This window comes from Pipistrellus kuhlii, unplaced genomic scaffold (assembly GCF_014108245.1).
Source record: "Pipistrellus kuhlii isolate mPipKuh1 unplaced genomic scaffold, mPipKuh1.p scaffold_m20_p_6, whole genome shotgun sequence".
Lineage (NCBI taxonomy): Eukaryota > Metazoa > Chordata > Mammalia > Chiroptera > Vespertilionidae > Pipistrellus > Pipistrellus kuhlii.
The window spans coordinates 67082471-67109575 of record NW_023425562.1 but is presented as its reverse complement, the minus strand read 5'-3'; the positions used below and the strand labels follow the sequence as shown (position 1 = coordinate 67109575).

Genomic DNA, 27105 nt, shown 5'->3' with positions numbered 1-27105 from the left:
TATAAAGTCTTGATGAAGCTTGAGTGGATTGAACATTAGCTCAAATGCTCACCAATCTTTTAGAAGTAAAACAGACAGCACCGGGACAGCAAATACAATTATCTCCCATTGTAATTCCCTTAAAGCTTTTGAATGATGTTAAGGAGAAAGTTTCTGTTTGTGTAAACCTTTAACATCTGTCTAGCACTGGCTAATACCTGTTTTCCTCATTCAATTCAACTCTATAATGTCATATTCACATAAATCATACAATCATCTTTGACCACATCACACTTGGAAACATGGCCTATGGTAGAATGAATAACTGTCCCTAATCCTGAACCCCATTTGTGTAGTCAGTCCTTCCCACTAAAGACAGATTATACTGCCCACATCCTGACTTTAGGTTTGGCCATTGTGATTTGCTATGACTGTTGGGATTATAGCAGGAGAGATGCAAGCAGAGGCAGAAAACGTGTACTTGAATATCTGGTACTTCTGCCATCATCACCATAGAAGAGCTTCTCTTGGTTAGCTATTGTTCCTCAGCCTGAGTTGCCAGAATAGGCACATGAGGAACAGTCCTGAGCACAATCACAGAGAGGCGTCAAGCCTTACATCATTGTCTCTTTAATTAAAAGACAGATTAACATGGATGAAGATAATAGCCTTCAGGTTTTATTCACTGCTGGACACACTGGTGATGGCAGAGCCATTGAGGGAAGACTGGACTGGATCAGCCAACCTCAGGCAATCCCTAGATACATGCAGGATAATAAGTGACTGTGGTGTTAAGTCTTTGATGTTTACGGAGGTGTTACACAACAATAGCTGTCATACATTGACTAAACTCAAAGTAATTATCCCAATGTTGAGATTTCAACTATGTATAAAAGAGAAATATTTTTATGCTGCTTGAACCAGGTCTCATTAAGAAGAGAACACGTTTCCTGCCTCTGCTCACCCTGCAGCCTGCACTTGCTCTTGTTGTCTAACTTTCTCTGTTGTTCAAGTCTTACCTGAAGGTTTTATTTCTCTTCTGCTCTCCCCACCTTTTTTCCCCCTCAACAAAGTGAGGCTTGTCTGAATATTCCCAGAACTCTTGGCCATATTTCTTGGAAAGGCACAACTGTTTAATCTAGGTGCACAAGCAAACTGAGGGTGATTTCTTTAATTTAGTCCCAGGGTTTACTGCTGATCTAAATTACTAAACTGCCACACTCATGATTTATGATGCAGAAAGATTGACCAACTGATTTATATCCTGTTCCTCACCTCAGGCTGTGAGTTATATCTTAGGGGACACAGCCAAGCTTTTCAGAGACAGGGGCACCTGTGGAGCCATCGTTACACACACCACTGTGATTAAACTTCAGCTCACATGGGAGCCACATGCACTGACTGCTATTGCTCTCTTTCTGTTCTAACAGTTGGCATGTTGAGGAGTGATAGATAGCCTTGCTGGGAAGAAAAGGGCTCATTGGAATTAGCACTTAGAGTGGAGAAAATGCTACTTGTTCTATTCTTTTATATTAAGTGTGTTTTGGACCAGGTAACCTTTGGTTAGCAGAGTCTGAAAGTGGCAGCCATTAGACTGAAGAAAGGCCATTTTTGTGTATTGGTTGGCTTAGAACACCGCAAAGGGTATTTGTGAGTCTGTTTGTTTAATTTTTATACTAGTAGCTGACATTTAACATTAGCGATTCCATGTGAAAACCATATTCTGGCTGTTCTTAAAGAATAGAAAGGTCTAGCAATGCTCAGTCCCCATTCATCCATCCCCCTCATTCTCATCCAGCACACACTGTCTCCCAGAGAAGCAGCACCCCTTGAAGGAAGAGGGGACATGAGCTGAGTTTGGCTTTCTTTTTGGAAGTTAGGTGAGTGATTTGTCTTATATGCAGTTTACTTCTTCCTTTGCTTATTTTGTCTAACTTCTCTAGGTATCTATGCTTATTAGCCTTATTTTATAAGGAAACAAGAGTAAATATACCTTTTTTTGATTAGGTAAACATTTGAAGACATCAACAACAATGAGATGTACAGTAGGTAAAAGACAAAATAGAAGAAATAAAAAAGAGACTACAGCAGGATTGAAGTTTTTATTTAATACTACTCTTGTATTCTTTCAAATAGCGCCATAGTTACTAAGTTCCTACATGTGTTAGACACCATGCTGAGCACCAATAATCCAAAGGGAAATAAGCCTGAATCACAGCCCTTCTGAAACTCAGCACCTAGTATGGTGGTTCTCATGCTTTACTATGGCTGGCTTCAAATGAATTCAGGAGCTAAATGTCCATATTCTTAGCTCCATTCCCAGAAATACTGATGTATCTGGGTGGATATAGATTTCTGGGTGGAATTCATGAATACAAAATTTAATAATGATATTATTAACACATGTGCAGAGATCACACTCTGAAAAATAATATCAAATTCAGTGAAATGTGAACTGTGCACTGAAATGGGGTAAACCAGGAATTCAGATGATTCCTTGGGTGTTCAAGACTAGTCTAGTGGCTAGAAGTATAGAGACATTTAAACTCAGTGTGGGTTCAGCGCAGGAAGTTTGTTAGATGGAAAAGAATAGAGAGTAGGAAAAGGTAAGGTGTTATTAAAAATATAAAAGAATGTTTAAAAGATAAAAAGTATAAAGTTAAACAAGGGTCAAATCACTAAGGATCAGATAACTATATTCATAACAATATATAAAATCCTCATGAGCTCTATATAGATCACACTAAGAATATGGCATGCATTTTTTCATTTCTATTGTACCACATGGCTACAATGCATGTACTATCACTCTCCTGTTTCACAGAGGGGAAAACTGCAGTTTAAATGTTTTAAATACCACCCAGCTAACACAATGATGTGGAAGGCACTCTTATGCATTGCTGGATGTTTCCCAGTAGCCCTGGCCTCTACCCACTAGATGCCAGTAGTGGCCCCATTCTCCTCCTGCCAAACCGGACAGATTTTATGCCCTCTGGGGCATAAAAATAACTTGTAGTGAGAACCACTGGTTTAAATCATGACAAGTAAATTCTCAGAAGTAGTAAGTGGCCAGGCAGAATTGTTATTCTATGAATTGCCTACCTCAGACTCTGAAAGATTTGCCAAGAATATTAGCACAACACAAAGATGATCAAATTAAAATTATGTTTTCAAAAAGATATAATTATTTTGCAAAAGTCCAAGTATAAACTAAAGTTAAAACCATCTTAATGTTTTTAATAAAAATAATAGAATCAACTATACATAGTATTCATGAGCCTGAATGGTTTGAGCTGCTAATGAAGGTCTGGAGTTAGGGTAAAAAGTCACAGTCGATGCCCATGATTCCTGCAATTTTTACCCCATGATGCCTTGAAGTAAATGCGACATTGCACACATTTTAGCATCTATTTTCCCAGCAGGAAGTGAAAATAAAGAGGCTCAATCAGTAGGTTAAAATAAGATCTGATGCAGGGAAGGGAGAAAAGCTTTCAGATCATAAGAAATATCATCTCAAGGAAATTAAAAGCCTTAGATATGGCATGTAATTACTGATACCAAATTCCTGCTGTTGCACTTTTGAAGAACTTTTAGAGACCTTTTCTATTTGCTAAATAAATCTGCAAAACTACATTGTCTTCTCAGATGTCATTGTGCTTCAGTGGGAAAATTTGTGTGCATGGATATCATCAAATTTTCTCAACTGAGGATCTGTTGGAGAAAAATTAGTTGCTTAAATTAACGACCTGTCAAATGAAAACAGTTTGATGCTTACTTTTTCAAGCTTTTATTTTTCATCTATTCCTTCCAAAAAAATTAAAGAACAGATTCCTACCACATAAATGCTATGGTTTGAAATCAGTAAGCATATTACACTAATACCTTTCTTTCTTGCTTTCTCTTCTTCCCTTTCTCCCTGTCTTAATTGCCTGCCTTTTCCCCGTTCTTTGTTCTTTCTTTTCTTCCCTTTTCTCTCATATTATCTTTTCTTCAAACCCGTTTACCTTCAATGATCCATTCATTTAGTCATTTACTTAATATTTATTAAATGCTCACTATATGTCAAGCACTGTATGAAGCTCTGGGGATATAAAATGATGAGCCAAAATAGTGTAGCCCCTGCCCTCCCTTGTGAAACTTTAAATGTAGAAAGAAAGATAGACAGTAATCAAAATATTACTGAAGCAACCCTGCATTTCTAATAACAACTATGGGAGATGGACAACTATTTCTAAAGAAAAACTCTTTTCTCATCTGGAAGCAGAGAAGGCCTCCCTGACATAATATCTGAAGGATAAGTAGGAGCTATCCACATAAGAAATAGAAAAGCATTCTATGCAATTGAGACAACTTAAGAAATAAAAATCCTCTGATTTTGTGGAGACATTTGAAGGACTAAAAGAAGGGGGGTTGGGGTAGAAGACACAGGAGCAAGAAAGGATAGTGAAGTAGGTAGACAAACTGGTCTAGGCTATGTTCTAATCCTAAGAATAAGAGGCAACAGAAAGTCTTTGCTATTTTGCCAGTTTTTAAATCTAATTTCTGTAGAAGACAGGCATGCACCAACAATAAATTATATGATGTTTAGATCTGATCATAAAAACAGCTAGATATAACCAAGGTATCATACACTTACAAACCAAGACCTGAATAATCTACTTTGTGTTCTCATTTTTAAAATTGGTTTCTAAGATCATGCACAGTGAGATACAAGTCTAGTTGGCCACTGAACATTACATTTAACTATATTTAGCTCTTCAGAATATTATTAGGCTTGCTAACACATTTGTATCTGTGATCAATTGGGATTTAAACCTTGATAGTTAAAAATTGGAGGAAAATATTTTACTAAGTGTCTTGAGAATCTATGTAAGCATACTTGATCCCCTTTTCTAGTCCCTTTCTGGCCAGGTGAATCAATATGACACTAGCATTGTTGTGGGTCCTCTGGTGACATTCTAACATGAGGAATCCTGAATTGAACTGTCTTATCACTGGGGTATCTTTGTAAAAACTCTTTCCACTTGAGTAGGTCGACTGGCGAGTTTGGCAGATGTAGGGGTGGTTGTCCTCAATAAACATTTAAGCAGTCAAGATAACACAGTACAACTATTTCCAGTGCTCATGAGTAGGAATCCTGGCTGTAATTTCCAGACAGTTACACGTCTGTGTTTGCCTAAGCTGTAGTGGGGGCTTTGGGAAAGGTACATTACAAGGTGTCAAGCAGAACCCTCACAGAGCGGAATCATGTAAAACACATACCATTGGGAAAATAAAGTTTCTTTGGAAAGCAGATAATGTAAACAAGGCAAAGGGCAGGTGGACAGTGTGTATGTATGTGTGTGTGTGTGTGTGTGTGTATACAGTGAGGTTTGGGTCAGATGATAACAGGTAGACACTAATACAATGTTGGCTGGTCCATGGCTCATTGGAGCTCTTCTGAATTGTTTTAAATCTCCCAACCCACCTCATCACCACCTCCACCTCTGGTCAAAGATGTGAAGAGAAGGTTTTAGATGAGACCACACATAGAGAGACCCCCAAACATTAAGATCCACTAATAAATGCTTTTCTTATTCAGTGGATGATTCCAGCCCACAGACAGCAATGTAGTGTCAGTAACACAAAACGGGATATATAAGAATCAACTGTATACAAGCAAAGCAATAACAAGTTTATGAAAATCATGTGAAAATATCTAAATGGTTTCCCCCATTTCTCCATGAGCATACTCAAATAGCAAGCTCTGAGATCCCATGAGAGAAATTGAGCTGGTCAAGTACTGATCAGTCTATATAGGATTTGATGAATTTCACAGAATAAAATAGAAATGCTCAAGTAAAAGAAATACATTTGTTTTGCCTACATTTTTATTTTAAAGAAGCAATTTTAAATTTATTTTCTTATTAATTTTATTATTATTATTTTATTATTATTATTTTATTATTATTATTATTATTATTATTATTATTTAATCAGTAACACTGTAAAGCTAGAACTGCTATTAGCTCCTTTTAACAAATGAAAAAATAAAGGTTATAAAAAAAATCTAGTGATCATCTTTGATCTACCTAGGAGCACAAATCTAGTTATTAGAATTATTAAACAGAGTCTGAGTTCTAGCATCTGATATGCTGTCCATTTGTCTGTAATCTATGTAAAACCTGAGCACAATATAGATGCTGATATGTTTTAATATATATATATATATATATATATATATATATATATATATATATATATATAAAATTTCAGAAAGGAAGGGAGATAGAGAGCTAGAAACATCCATGATGAGAGAGAATAATGCATTGCTACTCCTGCATGCCACCCCACTGGAAATCAAGCCCTCACCCTGAGAATGTGCCCTGACTTGGAATTGAACTGTGACCTCCTAGTTCTTGTGTTGATGTTCAACCACTGAACCAACTCTGGCTGGGCTGTTTTACTTTTTTTTTAAAAAAAAATCTTTGGAGTTTAAGCATATTTTAAAGAATTCTTTTTAAAAGTATCTTTTTACTTTTGGTAAAGAATGTCTGAAAACTGACTAATCTACACTGGTATTGATTTAAGGAAAAACAATTTCAGGAAAACCAACCACAGGTGTTTGGAACTGCTTTCATTCTTCCCCAGCAACACAGCTGAATTAGATTTCTCTGTGCCATGTCTTTAGTAAGGCCTATGCGTTAACTCTTGTGAAAAAAATAAAAAGAAAAAAAGAAAGCAAGAGAAACAAAAGAATCAAAACAAAAGAAGAAATAATGGATTTTACTGTGATTTTTTTTTAAATCCTATTTACCAGATAATTGAGGCATAATCTAATACAGGAGAAATGGGTTTATTTACTGGTTGTAATTGCTTTTACTCAGCACTAGATGATTTCAAAATCTCCCCTATTGTCATTCATGCACATCTATTCAGCTATTCCTCCTGCCTTCTTCCTTTCTCCTTCCTATTCTTTCTTTTCTAGTCTTACCTGCCTGCAATTATTTGTTCTTTTCTCCTTTCCATGTCAAGCAAATTTACCAGAAAATTGAAGAGGCAAAGTTTTAGAAATCAAATAGAAAAATCTTGATTTTACAATATATTGCTTTTCTTAAAAATAGCCGTATTCTAATAAATGATTCCTTACTTTTCTCTAACATTCATTTATAGTCTCTTCTTACTTTTTTAAAAGTAAACTTGCAAACATTATTTTAGGGAAAGAATTATGAAACATCAACTAAGCACAATGGAAAAATAATTTATGTTAAGGTGGGTTTATCACACATCTGAATTGGGAACTATATACAGCTACTTACATTTTCTATTTTGTTACCAAGTAATAGATTCATTTTATGTTTTTTGAAATTCCTTTTCTTTGGCCTTATTTCAAATGAGAGATTGCATGAAGATCATACCTGGACTGATGCACAGCAATCACTTAGAACACCACTCCAGGCTTTGCTCTAAGTGTGATGCGCAGTCCTCGTGTGGACAACAATGGAATTTTGTGCCCTAACGTGAAAGAAGGCAGAGGCACCCAGTAAAGTCGTTGTTAAAAGTTGGTGCTTGGATTATACTGTGCAGAACTAGGAAAAATATTTTTTTCTAAATATATTTTTATTGATTTCAGAGAGGAAGGGAGAGGGAGAGAGAGACAGAAATGTCAATGATGAGAGAGAATCATTGATTGGCTGCCTCCTGCATGCCCCCTACTGGGGATCAAGCCTGCAACCCAGGCATGTGCCCTTGACCAGAATGGAACCTGGGACCCCCTTCAGTCTGCAGGCCAACACTCTATCCACTGAGCCAAACCAGCTAGGGCTAAAAATATATATATATTTTTTTCAGAACTGCTCTATTGTTTTCTTAAAAAAAACAAAAACAAAAAAACAAAAAAACAAAAACACATCCAGTATTTTTGTTTGTTTTAGCAGTCATCATTTACAATTTGCAGTGGTTAACTTGGCAAGGCTTCCTTCCTTGTTTGTCCCTGTAGCCACCATTTACCAATTAGCAACAGTCAAAAGAGAAAAAAAAATATTTATTTTTTATATTTTTGGTCTCTTTGTAAAAAAAAATTGGAAAGATAAAAATCCATTAAGACCCACATGCTAAATATAAATGTTGGAACTCAGCAATGTTGGCTTTTAGGTTTTATACAGTATTTGTTTTGTTTTGGTTCTGAGTGTGGGTAATAAGGCATTAGCAATATGGTTCCAATAGAGAGAGGTTAAATGTATATAATTAAAGGAGACCTGTAGCAGTCAAAGATTTTATTGATTTAATGACAAATAAAGGAAATTAATTACAATGTTTTTGTTTTTCTGCTGTAATTCTGCATTAAGCTCACATGAGAAATCATGATACCGGAGTTTGGAATGCAAAATTGTTTCACCCTCTAACGAGGAATATTTAAAAAAAATAAATACTATAATTTAGGTATCAAATTATTACCTCCCACTATGTGTTGAAAAAAATTTAATTGATAAAACTTTGTTTCCATTGTATTCATAATGTTCTGTTATACATAACATTAAAATGTTCATTAAAATAAAATAAAATAAAAAGTTGGTGCTTGGTAGTACTGTTTGTTACTTTCCATCACTCACTGGTGATTCCTAAAAATTCTGTATTTATTAACATAACAGTTAGGAATAAATAATGAGCATCAAGAACCCAAGAAAAGCTATTTAATATCCACAAAACCTACTCAAAATGCAACAAGTTTTTTAAAAGTACTTGTTTTCCAGCTGCTCAGCTCTATCTGTAGTGAGTTCCTGTGGTCAAATCCTCTGGAAAAGTTCAGAAGGAAGCAAGTAAAACCTTGGGAATAAAGCTCATAGTCACATTTTAATAAGTGATTCCTTAATTTTCTCTACTATTCCTTAATAACAAGATCCATTCTCAGAGGCAGGGCCAGAGCCATTATGTATAATTAATTTATTCATCTGTACTTTATTAGTCCTTTATAAGTGAAGATAAGTTAGCCATGTGAGAGCAAGTGTGTGGCATTGAGTCTACAGCCAGGCCCAGAAAACACCTTCAGGCACCCCATTCCTGTGGCAGAGCCTTGGGTGGGGACCTCTGGCAGCTGATTTCCATTTACACTGAAGCTTTCCCTTATGGGACACATATGAAAGGGGTTGCAGCACTGGTTCCAGGATTGCCTCAGATGATTCTGATTGTTCCCTTACCCAGGATTCCAAGATAGTGCTCGGCAAGATACAAACACTGGCTTCACGAAAAGGTGAGTGATATGATACAGCTTTGCTCTGGATGTCATACTTGAGGGAGACAACAATCATAGTCATCCCTGTTCTTGTTCTCACACATTTCATAACTGGCACATGTTTACATTTCCTGCTTCAAGAGTGCAGGGTACAACTTCATCAGTTCAAGGCTTTGGAGTTGACACAAGCTTACTCTGTATGTTACTTCACCAACTATTATAATTAGCCCTGTTATCAGAGGAGAGGCCTCCTACTCCTGACTATCTGCTTAAAGTTAGGGGAGGACCACCTGACTATCTGCTTAAAGTTAGGTTGCCTCAGTACTGCAACCCCAGAACAATTGTGCATCATGACTTTCTACCATCACTGAAACCCGGAAACCCCACACTGCATGTTACAAAGGGATGTGTCTGAAATAAAAACAATAGGAGAGTTAGCTCAATCAGAGTTACTACTAATACAAGATGGTTGGAGAAGTTTCTTAAATGCAGGTGGTACCTGTAAAGCTATCTTTCTTACATGCCCATTTGGTATTAAGTGATGGTAAAGATTTCATTTTTAACAACGAGGAGATTAGAAAGAGCAGAGATCAAAAATAGAGAAATAAATTACTTTTTCTTCTTTTGAGCTGCTCATTTTGTTTGATTTATGCCAGGAGCAAGCATCCCAGACCCCAGTGTGTGCGTGTGTGTGTGTGTGTGTGTGTGTGTGTGTGTGGGAGAGAGAGAGAGAGAGAGAGAGAGAGAGAGAGAGAGAGAGAGAGAGAGAGAGAGAGAGAGAGAAAGAGCAGAGATCAAAGATAGAGAAATAAATTACTTTTTCTTCTTTTGAGCTGCTCATTTTGTTTGATTTATGCCAGGAGCAAGCATCCCAGACCCCAGTGTGTGCGTGTGTGTGTGTGTGTGTGTGTGTGTGTGTGTGTGTGTGAGAGAGAGAGAGAGAGAGAGAGAGAGAGAGAGAGAGAGAGAGAGAGAATGTATGTGTGTGTTCAGGGGAGAGGGTTCCAAAAGTTTCCAGCATATGTTTTCCTTGACAGATGAAATTATAATAGAATGTTGTGACATTAAATATACATCATTCTAAGAAATGTTGATATGACTTTTCCTATATAATTTTTTTCTCTTGTGGTAGGTGGTGTAATTTTACACAACGTTTAAAAAGTCCAAGGAAGACTATGAATAATTTCTTTCAAACCTTCATGTTAGGGGAGCAACTTTTCAAGTTATTTTAAAGCCCAGGATTTTCTGCTCCCCACATCTAAACCCCAAACTGCTTGTGAAAATTCCACTTTTCAAACAAAGCCTAGGGCTATTACTACTCTCTGTCAAGTGTCCTGACATACACATATTCAATCGTTAAATCAAAAGAGAAAGGGGAAGAGGATGTAAAAGAAGTGGGACAACTAAAGTGAATATAAAATTCCTAAATATCTACCTATTAAATAACGTGAATGTGTGCATGTCAGTTAATTCTCTATATTTATCATGGTTGTCTTGTTTCACATGTAAATGTTAAACTATTACCCATTCTCTGGACATACAAGCCCACACAACCAAAAATATACATACACATTATATATGCATATGAATACACAACACACATTAGTATGCACAATGCACATATGTATCACACACACACACACACACACACACACACACACACACACACACACTAGCGCGCGCACTCTATGTTTAAAGACGTATCCTTCAAGTGACTGAAGTAACTCTGTACATCTGACCACTTAGCATCTCTATTAACTGCTGCCTAATGCAAGGCTTAGTTCAGTCACATGACTCCTTTTGGCAACCTCCACCTTCTCATTTGAGCTGGTAATCAGGTATTCGTTATCTACAGTGAAGCTTTCACATTTTAATACTGTACATGCAGTGAAGGATGGGTCCCATCTCGCAGGGACAAACTGAGATCTGGTCAGCATTTTCTCCCTATGGCAAATCAGGCTACAAGTGGTACTAATTGGCATCCTCACACGTTATGGCATTTCTGATCTGCTGCCAAAGGGCAAGAGACAGATGTATAAACTGCCTTTTCTTCCTTGTGTAACATTAAACAGATGCCCAAGGAGTCATCTCCATCCCAGCCCCACCAACACAGGCCAGTGTAGATGACAGATTTAATCATCTTCCCCCCCCATCCCCCTCATTTTGAAGGTGGTACTTTGAATTGGTTGAAACATTGTGTAGAAAATAAAAGCACTTAAAGTAACAGGGTGCTGGGGAAGAAGAGGGAGATATATATTGCGGCATGTGGTCTTTTGCAAAGAATTCTGAAATCCCCTATTCTCTGAGCCTTGGCCTCACAAGTCAAGCATTTTCCTCCCCTTTAGGGGTGTCGAGCTCAATCAGAGAAGGGGCCAAAATCTAAAATCCAGCCTAAATCGCGGGCCGAATGGTTTACTGAACAGTCATAAACTGTCATTGTGATGGAAACGCAGCGGAGTGCAGTGATGACAGTGCGGTGCGGGCCACATAGCAAGGCCTGGCAGGACGGATTTGGCCCGCGGGTCTTGTGTTTGACACATGTGCCTTCGGTGAAGAGAAATTGGTAGTGGCACATTTTAAACTCTAGGGGGCGATCATGACATTCACCTACTTCCTCCATTTTTGAGCAGGTCTTTATGGGAAAAGGTGAAAATTCTATCAGGAGGAACTTGCCTGCTAATTTCTCTGCTCCTGATATTTACGGTTCTTTCTTGTTGCTTTCACAGAACTTCTGCTTTATGTGTGATTTTCTACCTGCTAATGGTTTTTGTCTTTCTTTTTGCAACTGGCAGCCTGAGATGGAGACAGAGTAATGTGCTGTTTGAGGGAGTTCCCACTCTATCAACCTTGAAAAGCAAAACATAACCAGGAAATGAGATCTAGAGTGGGATGTTTATGGCAGCTCTTCCCTCATCTGAGGGAGATAGGTGATTTTTTTTTTTTTTTTTTTTTTTTTTTTTTCTCCTCCCTATATTTTCTTGCTTGCTTCTTGTCCTCACATTTAGGGTGGAAATCTCCAGTGGAATTTAGGAAAGAGTTGACTTCAACTCCATCCCTTTATTCTCAACTACCAAAGAAATGCTGAGGATCACAAGGCTTTCACCAGTTCTCCAGAATGAACACAGAATAGGGATTTGAGCCAATGCCATAAAGAGGGATTCTCTTTCTGTAGATTCCCATGTTTATAACTTAATCTAGAGCACTGTTGGGTGGTGGGAAATGATTCAAGAATGTGAATCTCTTATAGTCCTTGCAAATATATGACTATTAGCAACCATAGGCCCCCTAAAGGTGATAATGCTGACTTCCTATCTGAAGCTCCACATGGCAGCCTAGAGTAAGTTTATACTGATTTATGGAGATAATGAACACTTTTATGGGACAACTATATGATGAAGTGATGGAATTTAGTAAGGATAATTATTCCAACTGAATCAAATTGCTTCACATTCAAACTGAGTGATTGATGCTCTACTGACCCTGCATATAACCCTAAAATTCATCTACAGTACAATGAATTCTGCCCATATTTGCACATACAGCATATTGACTTTAGTGACACGACTATATATTTTTCCTTCTTTCTTCCAGACAACAGAAACCATGTGTTTCTCACCTCTTTATCAGCTACAGTATCATGAATAGAGTAATTGACCAAAAATTATTTATGCAATAAAGACATGCAATTTATGTGCACATATAAAGAGGGTGCTAACTTTTTGGCCACATCTACCTAGTAGTTTAGGATTTGAACAGTGTCTAGGGTCTGTAGTTGGAACTAGAATTTAAGACTTCTTATACTTTCGTCTTTTTCAATGTCATCTCTTTTAGATCTTTCCAACCTCAATGATTTTCTTTACTAGCATTATACCACAGGAGATGATGCAACTATCAGGCCAATTAACAATAACACAATCATTATGATAGTAGTATTAGTATTAATTATAGTGTTAGTGTTACAACAGTAATAACATATTTATCATTTACTATGTGTTACCTGTTCTTCTATGAAGATTACTTACATTAATGTGTTTAAACATCATGACAACCCTAAGGAAATAGTATTTCTGGTCATTAATGTACAAATTTTATGAGTAAGGAAGTTGGGGTTAGAAAGAGCAGATGAAGCTCTCAGGTCACATAGCTAAGTAATTTAATTACAAAATTAAAAATCAATAAAAATAAACACCTGGAATTCACACATTTAACATCTATGAGTTCCCATATTTATTATTGAACTCAAAGTCCTTGATGAAGTCATTGATGAAGTACAGATGCCCAAGTGTGGGAAGTGTGCACTGTTAAGGCTGACATAAACTCACCCAGCTAGTGTGTGAAGCTAGTCACTCACCCAGCAATCACTCCTCAGCACAAATTTTTATTTATTTTTTATATTTCTACTAGAGGCCCAATGCATGAAATTCATGCAAAAGGCTCGGCCCTAGCAGCCCCAGCTGCCTTGGTCCTCTCAGCCCCAGCTTCATCTGAAAGGTTGTCTGGATGATTGTTCTGCTGTTTGGTCTAATTAGCATATTAGCTTTTTATTATGTAGTATATCTCTGCTGTAGTAAACATTCTTGTTCTCTTATGACAAAAATGACCATTAAGAAGAGAGAATAGCCTAAACCGGTTTGGCTCAGTAGATAGAAAGTCTGTGGACTGAAAGGTCCCAGGTTCAATTCCGGCCAAGGGAATGTACATTGGTTGTGGGCACATCCCCAGTAGGGAGTGTGCAAGAGGCAGCTGATCAATGGTTCTCTCTCATCCATCTTTCTAACTCTCTATCCCTCTCTCTTCCTCTCTGTAAAAAATCAATAAAATTATTTTTTAAAGAAGAAGAGAGAATCTTCGTGAGAGATGAAAGAATAGTTAATTTTAATATAAATAAATGCACGCAAAGTACACATCTCTCATTAAAAACATGAACCAAGAAAAGTCAGAACACTAACATTTCCAAACTCTTGAATTTGTGAGAATTACCTTTTGTGCCTATCATAGAGCATCTAAGACTAACAGATAAATAAGTGCTTGCTTCTGACATGACTTTATAGAATCTAAAAATTAGATGTAATTTATTACAATTATTATCAAATATTGTAACTTTCTGAGCCAAGCAGAAGAAATAGGGATGGAGGGCTAGACCTCCCATGGCAACGTAATTAGTCTATTTCCATCATTCTTTCCTATTAACCTCTATGGGACTGCCATTTCCACCATCATAGCCATTGGACAAAAAGTTTTTCTGGAAGGTTCCTACTACAATACAAAGAAATTATAGAAATATAATTAAGCATTCCAATACCCAGCAACTCATTTGCATAACCATTTATCGAATTATTTCATCAGTGAAAGAAATTAGTGCAAGTAAAAATTATGAAAAGTGGGATAAAACCAATCATTACAAAGCATGGAAAACAAGGGGTGGACAAATGTTCTGGAAGAATGTAGAGTGGGGGTCCTTGGGATAAGCCTTGGAAGAAGAAGAAGAGTAGACACAATGGAAGGGATGAAGGAATTGATAGTTGAACCACTGATGAAACACTTGCTGGGTGCCATCCCCTTTTGACCCTGTGTGCGATGCAGATAGGATGGGCAGGTACACCTGAGACCCTAAATTAATAGCATAAAACTACAAAGCTGAATTTAATGAGGCAGACTTTTGCCAAAGACCCAGTGTTTGCTACAAACCTGATATCTCTCTTAGTGCAAGTTCTGGGTCAGAGAGTACATGTTGGCTAGCATCAGACCCCTTCTGCTCTCATTCCCAATTAATTATAGATGTTGGGTCTATAAGATCCTTTGTTAGAAATAATTAAATAATAAATGTCTATAAAGCAGTTTGCATGCCGAGTCTAATAAGAACAAACTCCATGGAAATCCAATTTAAACAGTTATTGCTTTTCTGTGCCAGAATTAAATTGGATTTGTGTTTCTGAACTCATTGGCATAAAGATCTACTGTGGCATAGTTGGATTTGGCATGATAACTGCATTGGGGCCAGCTGTGAAGAAATATTGTTTGCCTCAAAAGTTGGTATTCCTCAAATATGGTCTCAGAGCCAAACCATGGGACTGACTATTTTCAGATTCCTAAATGGTGTCATGAAATTCTCAAAAATATGCTTCCAGCTAAAATAACTTTCATTCATTTCAATTCAAAAAGTAATAAACAAAACCCTGTAAGAAAAGAGAGAGTGTATGTGCCAAACGCAAATAAAAAGGCTCAATGCTCCCATCTAAAAGGATGGGAGGTTCACTGGTAGGGTATACTGATAATACTCATATGGTCAAAAATATAGAGCTTTGAGCAGAAACTGGTTTGGCTCAGCGGTAGAGCGTCAGTCTGTGGACTGAAAGGTCCCAGGTTCTATTCCAGCCAAGGGCATGTACATTGGTTGTGGGCACATCCCCGGTGGGAGGTGTTCAAGAGGCAGCTGGTCCCAGGTTCGATTCCAGTCAAGGGCATATACATTGGTTGTGGGCACATCCCTGGTAGGGGGTGTGCAAGAGGCAGCTGGTCGATGTTTCTCATCGATGTCTCTAGCTCTCTCCCTTCCTCTCTGTAAAAAATCAATAAAATATATTTTAAAAAATATAGAGCTTTGAGAAGACAGAGATATGTATAAATTTTATAGGTTTTTCTTTGATTCCCATTTTTTGACACTTCTTTTTCATGTTAGATTACATTTAAATCCACTGACTAAAAAATAACCCCCCCCAAATTTTTTATGCTATTACATCAGTATCATTGACTTTAACTTCTAAATGGTGTTTAGAAAATAAGCATGTAATTTAATTTTGACATTATTTTATAATAACCGAGTGGAAAACCAAAAAAACTTTAAAGTATGTATTCATTAGTTCTACAACCGGGACAAAGATTGTCATTCTCAGACCAGCATAAGGCAAAGAATTTGTTCAAATCAGAAGCACATCGGATTGACTAGTTGGCTATGAGTGTTTGCCAAGTAAAAGAATATAATTGAAGAGGATATCAAAAGTGTGAGAGAAATATCAAAGAAAGAAAAGGTAGTTACAGGAGAGATCAACCAAAGGGCTTGTATGCATGCATATAGGCCTAACCAATGGACACAGACACCAGGGGGGTGAGGACATGAGTAGGGGATTGGAAGGGTAATGGGGGGATAAGGACACATATGTAATACCTTAATCAATAAAGAAAAAAAAAGAGAGAAAGAACTCAGCCAAACCATTCAAAAAAAAAAAAAGAGTAGTTAAAAAGAAAAATAAAAAAATCAGATATTGGAAAATAGCATAACAATTTCTTTTACAGAAACCCAAAAGCAGAGAAAAATGTCCTACTACATAGAACTTGTTATGTTTTGTCTTTTATCAAAAAGGAAGAAAAGTTGATATTTAGCTTTTTTGTGATCCTTTTATTTTCCTCCCTCAGGAAAACTGATTAGATATTAGATTCCAATAAAGTCAGAGTCACTGAGCCCAGACAGGTCATCTATACATTCCCTGCTAGATTACTCTGCACAAACTCGAAGCAAGTCTTCCTTCAGGTATTCTATAAACTTCATCTGCCTTATCTGTAAAAAACAGCTCATATAATAACTCCCAGTTCAAAAACAGTGTTTTGAGAATTAAAGGAGCTAATACCAGTATATGAAGACTTCCCAGCACAAGCTACCATTTTAACTACCAAATTTTTTACCTAGTCTTTGTCATGAATCTGAAATTCTTCTCTTGCTTTATGGTAGAGAGAAAATCATGTTTAGGGCTCATTAGGGGGCTTAGTTCCTATTGCGACATGGTGGTGTCATTATAAGACCAGTATAGGTCCTGACATCAGATTTTTAGATGATACACTAGCATTTTTGCGATGAGTTTAATAATAATTCTGAACTCATCTTTGATTTACTTTAGGGTCATGCTGGGAAGAGTATCCTACCTAATAAAAAAGAACTATGCAAATTAACCATCACTCCACTCAAGCCACACCCATCTGATTTGGGAGACCCTTCAGGGTAAACCAGCTGGCCCCAACCCATGCACCAAGTCTCTATCCTATTAATAAAAGAGTAATATGCAGATTGACCATCACTCCAACACACAAGATGGTTGCCCCCATGTGGACACAAGATGGCCAGCAGGGAAGGGCAGTTGGGAGGCAACAGGCTTGAAAGGAAGGGCAGATGAGAGGGACCACATCTGCAAGTGATGGCAGTTGGAGGCAATCAACCCTATAGAGGCAGGCAATTAGGGGTGGCCAGGCCAGCAGAGGAGGGAAGTTTGGGCAAACAGACTGGCAGGGGAGCAGTTAGACATCAATCAGGCTGGCATGGGAGTGGTTAGGGGTTGATTGGACTGGCAGATAGAAGCAGTTAGGGGCAATCAGGAAGGCAGGCAGGTGAGCAGTTGAGAGCCAACAGTCCTGGATTGTGAGAGGGTTGTCCAACTTCCCAGTGGGATTGGGTCTAAATGGGCAATTGAACATCCTTGAGGGGTCCCAGACTGAAGAGGGTGCAGGCTGGGCTGAGGGATCACTCCCCACTCAGTGCCTGAATTTCGTGCACTGGGTCTCTAGTGTGAATAATAAATAATGTGACCCTAAGAGTTCAGAAATGTGGGGCAATCCAGTGTGATTCATACAAAAAGTGCTGAGGAGGAGGAGCAGGAGGAGTTAAAGTAGTATAGATCTAGTGCCTCTTAAAAATGTTAATATAAGGGAATATTAGGCATTCTTTAATAATTTGCATAATATGGGTTTGTAAACAGTAAATAATGCTTTTGAAAGTCATGCCTACCATTATATAGCATGTTATGTGATTCAAAATGAGCTTGCCTGCTAAGTTGCCTTTTAATCCAACCAAGTGTAACAAAGCCAAAAGAGTGAGAACAATGCATTAAATATATGCTTCTTAAAAATAAAGGCCTAACCATTCATTTAGCCTGTCTTCAATACCACATATTATATATTTACATGGCTTGCCTTATTAATTCCACCTTACTTAGTCCAATTTAACAGAGCAGGATATCTTAAATTTTGAGAGACATTTCCCTAGAGAATTCAGATTCTTCTCACCTACTTTATCCATGATGAAAACATTTCTAAAAGAGAGAGTGTTTTTATACATAAATATATAAATATCCATAATATTTGCCTTTTCTCTGCCCGATTCTTTATTTTTTTATTTTTGTTGTTTTTCTGTTTTTTTTTTTTTTTTTAAAAAAAACTCAGAGATTTTCCAAGTAAGATGAGGAAGTCAGCATTTCTAAATTTTAAAAGAAAATTATTAGTTATACAGAGAAAAAAAAAACTCTTTAATTTATGTTTTAGACTATCTTCAATCTATATTTCACCATCTTAGGATCCCTGGAATTGTGCAGATAATTGGAGAAAAATGACATGGCAGAATTCATTATCATGGCATGATGTTTACAAAGTGACTGAACACAGAAACAAACAAAAAAATTCCTCCTTCATCTATGCAGTGAATGAAGGATTTGGGGATCTTAAATGACATGGTGAATTTCTGCCTCTGAGTCACCAGAGGTAGGAGGTAATTATCCACTATTCTAGTGTGCCAATTGTTTGGTGGTTCAGGTAAAATGCACACACAATCAAAATCAAATCATTAGTAAGCAAGTTCTATCACAAGAAACCTGAAGACCCACCTATATCCAGGAAGGGCATCTGGTATGACATTCCTAGAAGAAATTCAGCTTCTTCCCTGACTTTGCATATTGATTGTCCTTTCCCTCCTGACCCAGACAGGACTAAAACATCCCAGGATAGAGAAACTAGGTCTGTTATCAGACCAGCAAGACCTTCTGGCTTCCAGACAAATAGAGGTTGTCAAGCCTCAGGCACAAGAAACATAATAGCAAGAGTAGAGTTTACTTAATAAAAACAACAAAATAAGGCACAAACTTCCCTTCAGCTCAGAGATAATCACTTATTCTGAATCACCAAGGTGTACTTTTAAACATGATTATTTTGGAGAAAGTGGAGATGAAAGTACCAAAGGCAATATGGTTCCATTGGAGAAAACTTGTAAGAATTAACTTTGAAGTCAAATTCTGGGTGTCCTTGAAAAAAATTACTTAATCTCTTTAAGCCTGAGCACCCTGTCTGCAATGGGTTCAGTTATGGGAATTGAATGAACTGATTCTTATAAAAAGAAAACATTCAGTAGAGTAGTAAATAAAAGCAAAATTAAGAATAGAAAGTATTGCCCGGCCAATGTGGCTCAAAGGTTGAGCATCGACCCATGAACCAGGAGATTACAGTTTGATTCTAGGCTGGGGCATATGTCTGAGTTACAGGCTCAATCTCCTAACTGGGGGTGTGCAGGAGGCCAAACAATGATTCTCCCATCACTGATGTTTCACAGTCTCTCTCTCCCTCTCCCTCTTTCACTGAAATCAATACAAATACATTAAAAAAATAATAGAAAGTATTATTATCATTACTAGTATTAAGAATAGGGGATATTTATATAAGAAAAGAGAAAGGGAGGGGCTATTGAATGAAATGAGAAGGGATTGGGCGAATGCAGGCACCCTACAATGTCTATCTGACAATCAATAGGATCCTCCCTGAAATCTGGGGCCGTAAAATTGAGATGAGAATTGAATTCTAGCTTTATAGTCTACCATGGATCTTTCTAGAGCGACTTGGAGAGCAATTATACTACCTGGTGTATCTGGGACATTTAGATGCTTTGGGGAGAATGCAATGATGCTAGACCTAGGATTCCATTTCAGCTCTGTAATCTATTAGTTGTGTGAATTTGGGCATTTTTTTCTCTCTGCTAGATTCAATAGAGATGTAGCACAAAGGACTAGTCCCTTTCCTCCTCAGAAACAGAACCTCTTATTTGTTTTAGGTATGTATATCGTTGCCCTAAATTACTTTCTTTTAATTGATTTTTGGAGAGAAGAAGAGAGAGAAAAAGAGAGAAAAGCATTGATGTGAGAGAGAAAAATCTATCAACTGCCTCCTGCGTGTACCCAGACCATAGAAATCACAACTTGGGTATGTGCCCTGACCAGGAATTGAACCTGACACCTCTTGGTGTATGGGATGATGCTCCAACCATCTGAGCCACATCTGGCAGTACACCCTAGATGCACCATAGATTGATTTTTTTCAGCTTGTCTTATATGAAAATGTAACATGTATCTATATTCTGACCAATGAAACATAATCCAAAATATTGTGAAGACTATTATTGAGTTCTTAAAGGGACCAAGACATTTTTTTTTTTTGCTTTTAAAGTAACATTTTTTTTTTAAAAGTTAACATGTGCATATATAGGAAACTGAAAAAACAAGCAAAGAACAGAGCCATCCATAATCACAAACAGTTTACAGTCTGATGTGTCCTTCTAAATCCTGTGTACCTGGTGAGGATCCAAGATGGCTGCACAGGTAAACACCTAACCGCAGCCGCACACAACAATTTCAATAAAATACAGCTAAAATATAAAATGGACATTACCCAGAACTACAGGAAAGTCGACTGACAGAAAATTCTGCAATGAGAAGCAAGGAGAAAACCAGAAGGAAGAGCGGAGGAGCTGTAAAAGCCTAAGGTACGGAGACACGTGGCCATCAGTGGGGATCAGTTGGAGGTGATCAGGACAGCAAAGGGGGCAGTTTGGAGTGAGCAGGCCAGTAGGTGGGTAGTTGGGGCTGAATAGGCCAGTGGGGAGGGAAGATTAGGGCAACTGGGGGGGTAAGTTGGGGGTGAGAAACCTGGCACAGGGGGCAGTTGGGGTGATCATGTTGGTGGGGGGCATTTGGGGGTAAGCAGGCTGGTGGCAGGAGTCAGTGGGGGTGAGCAGACTGGTAGGCAGAATGGTTAGATGCAATCAGGCAGGCAGATAGACAGGCAGGTAGGCAGGTGAGCGGTTAGGAGCCAGCAGTCCCGGATTGTGAGAGGGATGTCTGACTGCTGGTTTAGGCCTGATCCCTATAAACTTGCAGTAGGACATCCTTCAAAGGGCCCCAGATTGGAGAGGGTGCAGGCCAGGCTGAGGGACACCCCCCCTCCTATGTAAAATTTCGTGCATCAGGACACTAGTTTATTAAATATTTGTCATACATACTTTGCTCCAAACCTCTCCTTGGCATTGAATAAACAATGGTGAATAAGATTGCAAAGTCTGGTCCATTAAAAGATCACATTTCATGCAAGAGACAGATGTTAAATATGCAATGAAGAAAATCTCTTCGACAGAGAGTAATTTACCATAGAAACAATTAAAAGGTTATGAAATAGAAAGTAGTTGGATGAGGGAGGGTAAGTTACAGTGATCAAAGATGGTGTCTTTGAGGAAATGACATTTAAAATATCATTGCAATAATAAGAAGAGAATCAGGCATATATTTTGGAGGAAGCACAATTCAGGTGGAGGAAAGTTTAAGGAAGACATTGAAGCAGAAAGACAATTACTATGGAATCAAAATAAATTTCTCTAGCTACAGCCTGGAGAACAAGGTTGAAGGTCAGAAAAAAGATAGAGGTAGTCACAGAAAAAATCATATTGGATCTTGAACAACTTACAGAGGAGGTATCCATAAATATACTTCATGAGAGTAAAATCCAGCTCACTCCAAAATCCATGATTAGTGCAATTAAGCACTGCCACATGTTACTATACTCATTTTTTGCAATATTGAGAACTTTCTTCTCCAGTGAAAGCTAAGTGAACAAATATCACAACAAGATATCTAGTTGGCAGCCAGGTGTTATGAGTTTGTACTGGTACAGGTCCATGTGTGGTTAAATCCAGTGAGGTAGTCCCTTATCCCTCAAGCTCTGGCTGCTGATGGATGTGAAAGCCAATAAGCAAAAACACAAGTAATGCCTTGTTATCTGTGCCCAATTAAATGTCATGCATGTGTATATGTGTATGGGGAAGAGTACATGTGCTTCAGAGAGGAAAGTGAAGATTCAATGGAGTGCACACACACACACACACAAAAAAAAAAATACAGAAAGGACTATTTTTTATGTTTGGTTTGGGAGGTGTGTGTGTGTGTGTGTGTGTGTGTGTGTGTGTGTGTGTGTGTCAGTTACACGGCACATAATTCCCTCCTCCACTCTCTATTTTATTATAACAACAAATCAGAGAGAAAAACAACTTAATGACATGATATTTTGCTTTATTGAAGGGGAAACGGGGTACAGTCATTTCTTACCTGGGGAAATTGATACCTTGCCATAAAGAACACTCACAGAAGGTTGAATCTGCAAACCATCTAATAGGTAAAGCTAAAGAAGATTGGGAAATGGTTGCCAGGATCGATTCTAGGCCCGCTTGCTTTATGATGCTTGTAATTGTTTGTGCAAGAGGTCCTGTATGGATTGTTTTGCTGTGATGTTATCTCTCTTCTCTGAAATAAATGAGGACAGGATGTTGAACTATTGCCACAGTCCAGAAATGAGCTGCAATGGTTTGAAACTTCTATTATTTTTGTGCTTTGCTTGATCACCAGATATAGAATCTTTTGTAAGCTTGGGGAAGTTTGCTTTTCTTTATGCTCTTCTTTCTTGTTTCCCACAAATACTGAGCAGACGGAAGAAAACAGGTTTTCGAAAATTATCTCTGGATTTTTAGGGCTTCTTACACCAAAAGGCACTGTTGCAGCAAAGCCATCTTCAAATAACTTAGAAAACAGGAAACTGAAATATGTATATGTGTGTCTATTACACATACATATTTTCTGTTAAAGTGAATCATCCTGTTCATGATTCACAATGATTTTTTAAAAATAATTTTAGTAAACAAAGAATATGTGGAAGAAAATTTTATTCGACAGTGGCTAGAGCTATTTTTTATTAGAAGACAAAAGACACCTCTTGGACAATATAATAAAATTTAAATATAATATATTTTTACTCCTCCAAGGCTAGCCATTTATTCACTGGAGTTAACTCCCAAACATATTGGTGTCTTTGAAAAAGGCAAAGAGTTGTGGAGAGGTTTGTCTGTCAGAAAAACAAAGACACTATACACCCCAAAGCACCCTCCAGTCTATATTTTGTCTGTACATCTTCCTTATTAATAATGGAGCCACTGTTGCATTTTATATCAAGTTCCATGGAAGGAAAAATACCTTATGCTTCTGGGTGATGATGAATGGACACAAGTCCAGTGAAGACCATTGAATTTCAGAAATTTGTCAAGGCATGAATTTCCAGAGACAAGGCTCTCCCTCTAGTCAGTGAAATCCCTTCCATTAATCTGTACAATTAATTCTCAGCTGACTTGGATGCATTTGTTTTAATGCCAACACATTCTACTCCATTCTGATTTGAAACAACACTAACGTACTTAGATGCAAGGGTGAAGGTCTGGGAGAAGCAGTTAAATAGAAGAGAAAGAATAAAGCTAAGAATGAGGAGAGAGTAGACATGGCGATCAAGGGAGCATGGTTTGTAAGTGAAGGGATACACCTTTAAGAAAACAGGGAAGGGTCCTCTCTGAGCCCCCACAATCAGTCTGTTCAATGCATTTTTTTTTTGTCAATAAACCTGCTCTGGCAGGATGGCTTCTTTGTAAAAGAACATTGATGTGCACAGCTACCAGGTCATCCTGCGCATTGACCTGGAGGAAATGGAGCAAGTCTTGAATGTGAGATTTAAAGAAGAAACTTCCCACAAATCTGCCTGGAATAGGCAGTGAGGTATATTCTGGGGATCAGAGCCCCTGCTCATCCAACTCCACATGGCTGTACACCCAGCAGGATGGCCCCCACCAGGGTGTGTTTACATGTGGGACTCAGAAGCATCCCTGGAAAGAACCTTCTTAGGGGAAGAGAATGAAGGCTCCTGAGCTTCATGGAGAGTCTGATGGGAAGGGCAGCCCTTAGTACAACGTGTCTGTCCTTTAAGGTGCCCCCAATGCATTCTAAGAATGGAGGAAGGCTATATGCAAGAGTGAGGAGACAACAACACTAGGAAAGCCACTTGGCTGTGTTCTCTGCATGGGCAGTGCTGCCTGTAGCATGTGTAATGGCTGGCAGAGCAAAGGTGCTAGTGGCTTCTGGGTTTGTAGTGGTAGAAGGACATGACCCAGGGCTGCAGACATGGCCAAGCATACTCCCAGAGCAGAGAAATCATCTAAGCAACCCATTTGGCCACCCCCTGACCTCTTCTCAACTCTGTCACACTGCTTGTGTGTGTGTGTCTCACTGTCTTTGTCTTGCTCTGTATCTCTCACTCTCTGCCTGACTCTCTCTTTCTCTCTCTCACCCTCCTCCCTTCTCTGTATCACTCCCTCACTGTCTCATTCACTCATTATTACTGTCTCTTGCATCTGTCTCACTCTAGCTCCCTCTGTGTCTCTTTCACCATCTCCTCCCCTTCCACCTTCACCATGTCTCTCCCCCTAAATCCCCTCCTCTTTCTCTCTCTCTCTATCTCTTCCATCTTCCCTATCACTGTCTGTCTACTCAACACACTGGTATCTGTGGAGAAGAGCCTGAGTTTCCACTGAACAAATATGGCTAGAGGGCACAACCCCCTGGGGATTACTATCAGAGAAGGGGGCATGGGCTGGAGAGAGACCTCTGAGTATGGCGTGGCAGGGCTACTTTGAGTGAGGAGTATGTGCCTGTGAAGGTTCAGACCCATGCCTGCCTCCAAGTGAGTGGAGCCTCTTTATAGCATATTTGCAGATGGCTGCATAAGGTCAGGGTTTTCCCACCTTGGTGTTGAGGATGGGTGGACCAGAAAGTGGGAATATGAGACAGTCACAGAACACAGGTGACTTCAAATTTCAGAGAAAATATATTGAATTTGCTTTCATCTAACTGCCTTCTCACAGAGCCTTCAAATCTTCTAGGATTAAGTAATACAAGTTATGAGCTGCTCTGGTTATAAATTCTTCAATCTGGCCCAACTCTCTCCATCATCTCCTTTTCCTCTGAAATACTTTCTTTGCATACACTTTAATCCCTATCAGATTTGGTTTTTATTGTATTTTTTATTATTCACTCAGCACTCTATCAGCCTCTCTGCTGTGAGGTATTTCCATTGAAGGCTCATTTGTATGTGTTCCTGACTCTGTGCCCAGGATTCATCTTTAGGGCAGCCAGAGACAAGCCCTGAGGCCTCACCACTGATGTCTTTCTTACATTCCAAAGTCTTTCACAGGTGCCTTCCAGAAGTATTTAGCTTCAGCTATTTTATTTTATTATTTTATTTATACTTTTACTAGTGCCCAGGTGCATGGATTCTTGCACATTGAAAGGAAATTAATTAGAAGTTGGCCAGCAGGATGGGGCTGGGCAAGGTGAGTGGACATGCTCTGGAGCCAACTTTCCTCAATCCTTCCCCAGCCAGCTGCACCTGGGGCAGCACTGAGGCTAGAAGGGTGTCTGAGGAGTGAGTGGGTTATCTCCAGTAGATGGGGTCCCTCAGCCTGGCTGCAAGGATTGGGCTGAAATTGGCTCTCTAACATCCCCCTAAGGGTCCAGAATTATGAGAGTCTGGTTCTCAGGTGGTGCACCCCAGAATCAGGTACCCTCCTCTCCAGTTCCCAGGTACATCACTGGAGAGAGCTGCTGTCACCAAGTCACCACAGCTCAGCAGCTCCTGCATTGAGCATCTGGCCCCTGGTGGTTATTATATGTCATAGATACTAGTCAGACAGTTGCTTAGTCTTTTATATACTATATTAGAGGCCTCATGCACAAAATTTGTGCACAGGGGTGGGGGGTGTCCCTGAGCCCAGCCTGCACCCTCTCCAATCTGGGACCCCTCTAGGGATGTCCAACTGCCCATTTAGGCCCGATTCCAATGGGATCGGGCCTAAATGGGCAGTTGGACATCCCTCTCATAATCCAGGACTGCTGGCTCCCAACTGCTCGCCTGCCTACCTTCCTAAATGCCTCTAACCACTTCTGCTTGCCAGCATAATCATGCCCTAACTACTCCCATGCCAGCCTGATTGATGTTTAACTCTCCCTGTCAGCCTGTTTGCCCCTAACTTCCCTCCTCTGCCAGCCTGGTCACCCCTAACTGCCCTCCCCTGCAAGGTTGATCTCCTCAAACTGCCCTCCCTTGCAGGCCTGGTCCCTCTCAACTGCCCTCCCTTGCAGGCCTGGTCCCTCCCATCTGCCCTCTCCTGCTGGCCATCTTGTGGTGGCCATCTTTTGTCCACATGGGGGCAGGGTCTTTGACCACATGGGGCAGCCATCTTGTGTGTTGGGATGATGGTAAATCTGTGTATTACTCTTTTATTAGATAGGATAGAGGCCTGGTGCACGAGTAGGTGCCAGCTGGTTTGCCTTGAAGGGTGTCCTGAATCAGGGTAGGGGTTTCCTTGGGGCATGGGTGGCCTGGGTGAGGGGACTGTGGTGATTTGCAGGCAAGCCACGCCCAGGCAACCCAAGTGGTGGCCCTAGTATCCGGAATTTATTTACCTTTTGCAATTGAAACTTTGTAGCCTGGAGTGGAGCCAAGCCTCCTGCTCACTCTGTGGCTGGCAGCCATTTTTTTTGGGGGGGTTGTGTATTTTCTATAATTGAAACTTTTCAGCCTTAAGCAGAGGCCTGGGCTGGCCAGGATGTGGGGAAAGCTTTGCTTCTTCCATTGCCTGGGAAACCCAAGCCTCCCTCCTTCTCTCTGTGGCTGTAGCCATCTTGGTTGGGTTTATTTGCATACTCACTCTGATTGGATGGTGGGCGTGGGTGGATGTAGTGGAGTGATGGTTAATTTGCATTTTGTTAGGTAGGACAGATTGGTTTGAGAGTGGAAAAGCAAGGGAGAGAGATAGAAACATCATCAATGAGAGAGAATCACAGATCATTTGATTCCTTTATGCCCCATACACTGGGGATCAAGTCCAAAACCTTGGCATGTGTCCTGATCTGGAATTGAATTGTGATCTCCAAATTCATACTAGTCTGTTGATGTCAACCACCAAGCCA

At 39.2% G+C, this 27105-nt stretch overlaps 1 protein-coding gene and 1 long non-coding RNA gene across 2 annotated transcripts in view; one reads left to right on the top strand and one right to left on the bottom strand.

Annotated features, from left to right (window-relative positions):
• Positions 1 to 27105, bottom strand: part of MACROD2 (mono-ADP ribosylhydrolase 2) — a 1879699-nt gene that overhangs the window by 356464 nt on the left and 1496130 nt on the right. The gene's annotated exons all lie outside the window — the stretch shown is intronic.
• LOC118708500 lies at positions 7803 to 15529 on the top strand. Its single transcript, XR_004984589.1, has 3 exons — positions 7803 to 7980; positions 10573 to 10575; positions 15518 to 15529. It is a non-coding gene; the product is annotated as an uncharacterized LOC118708500 (long non-coding RNA).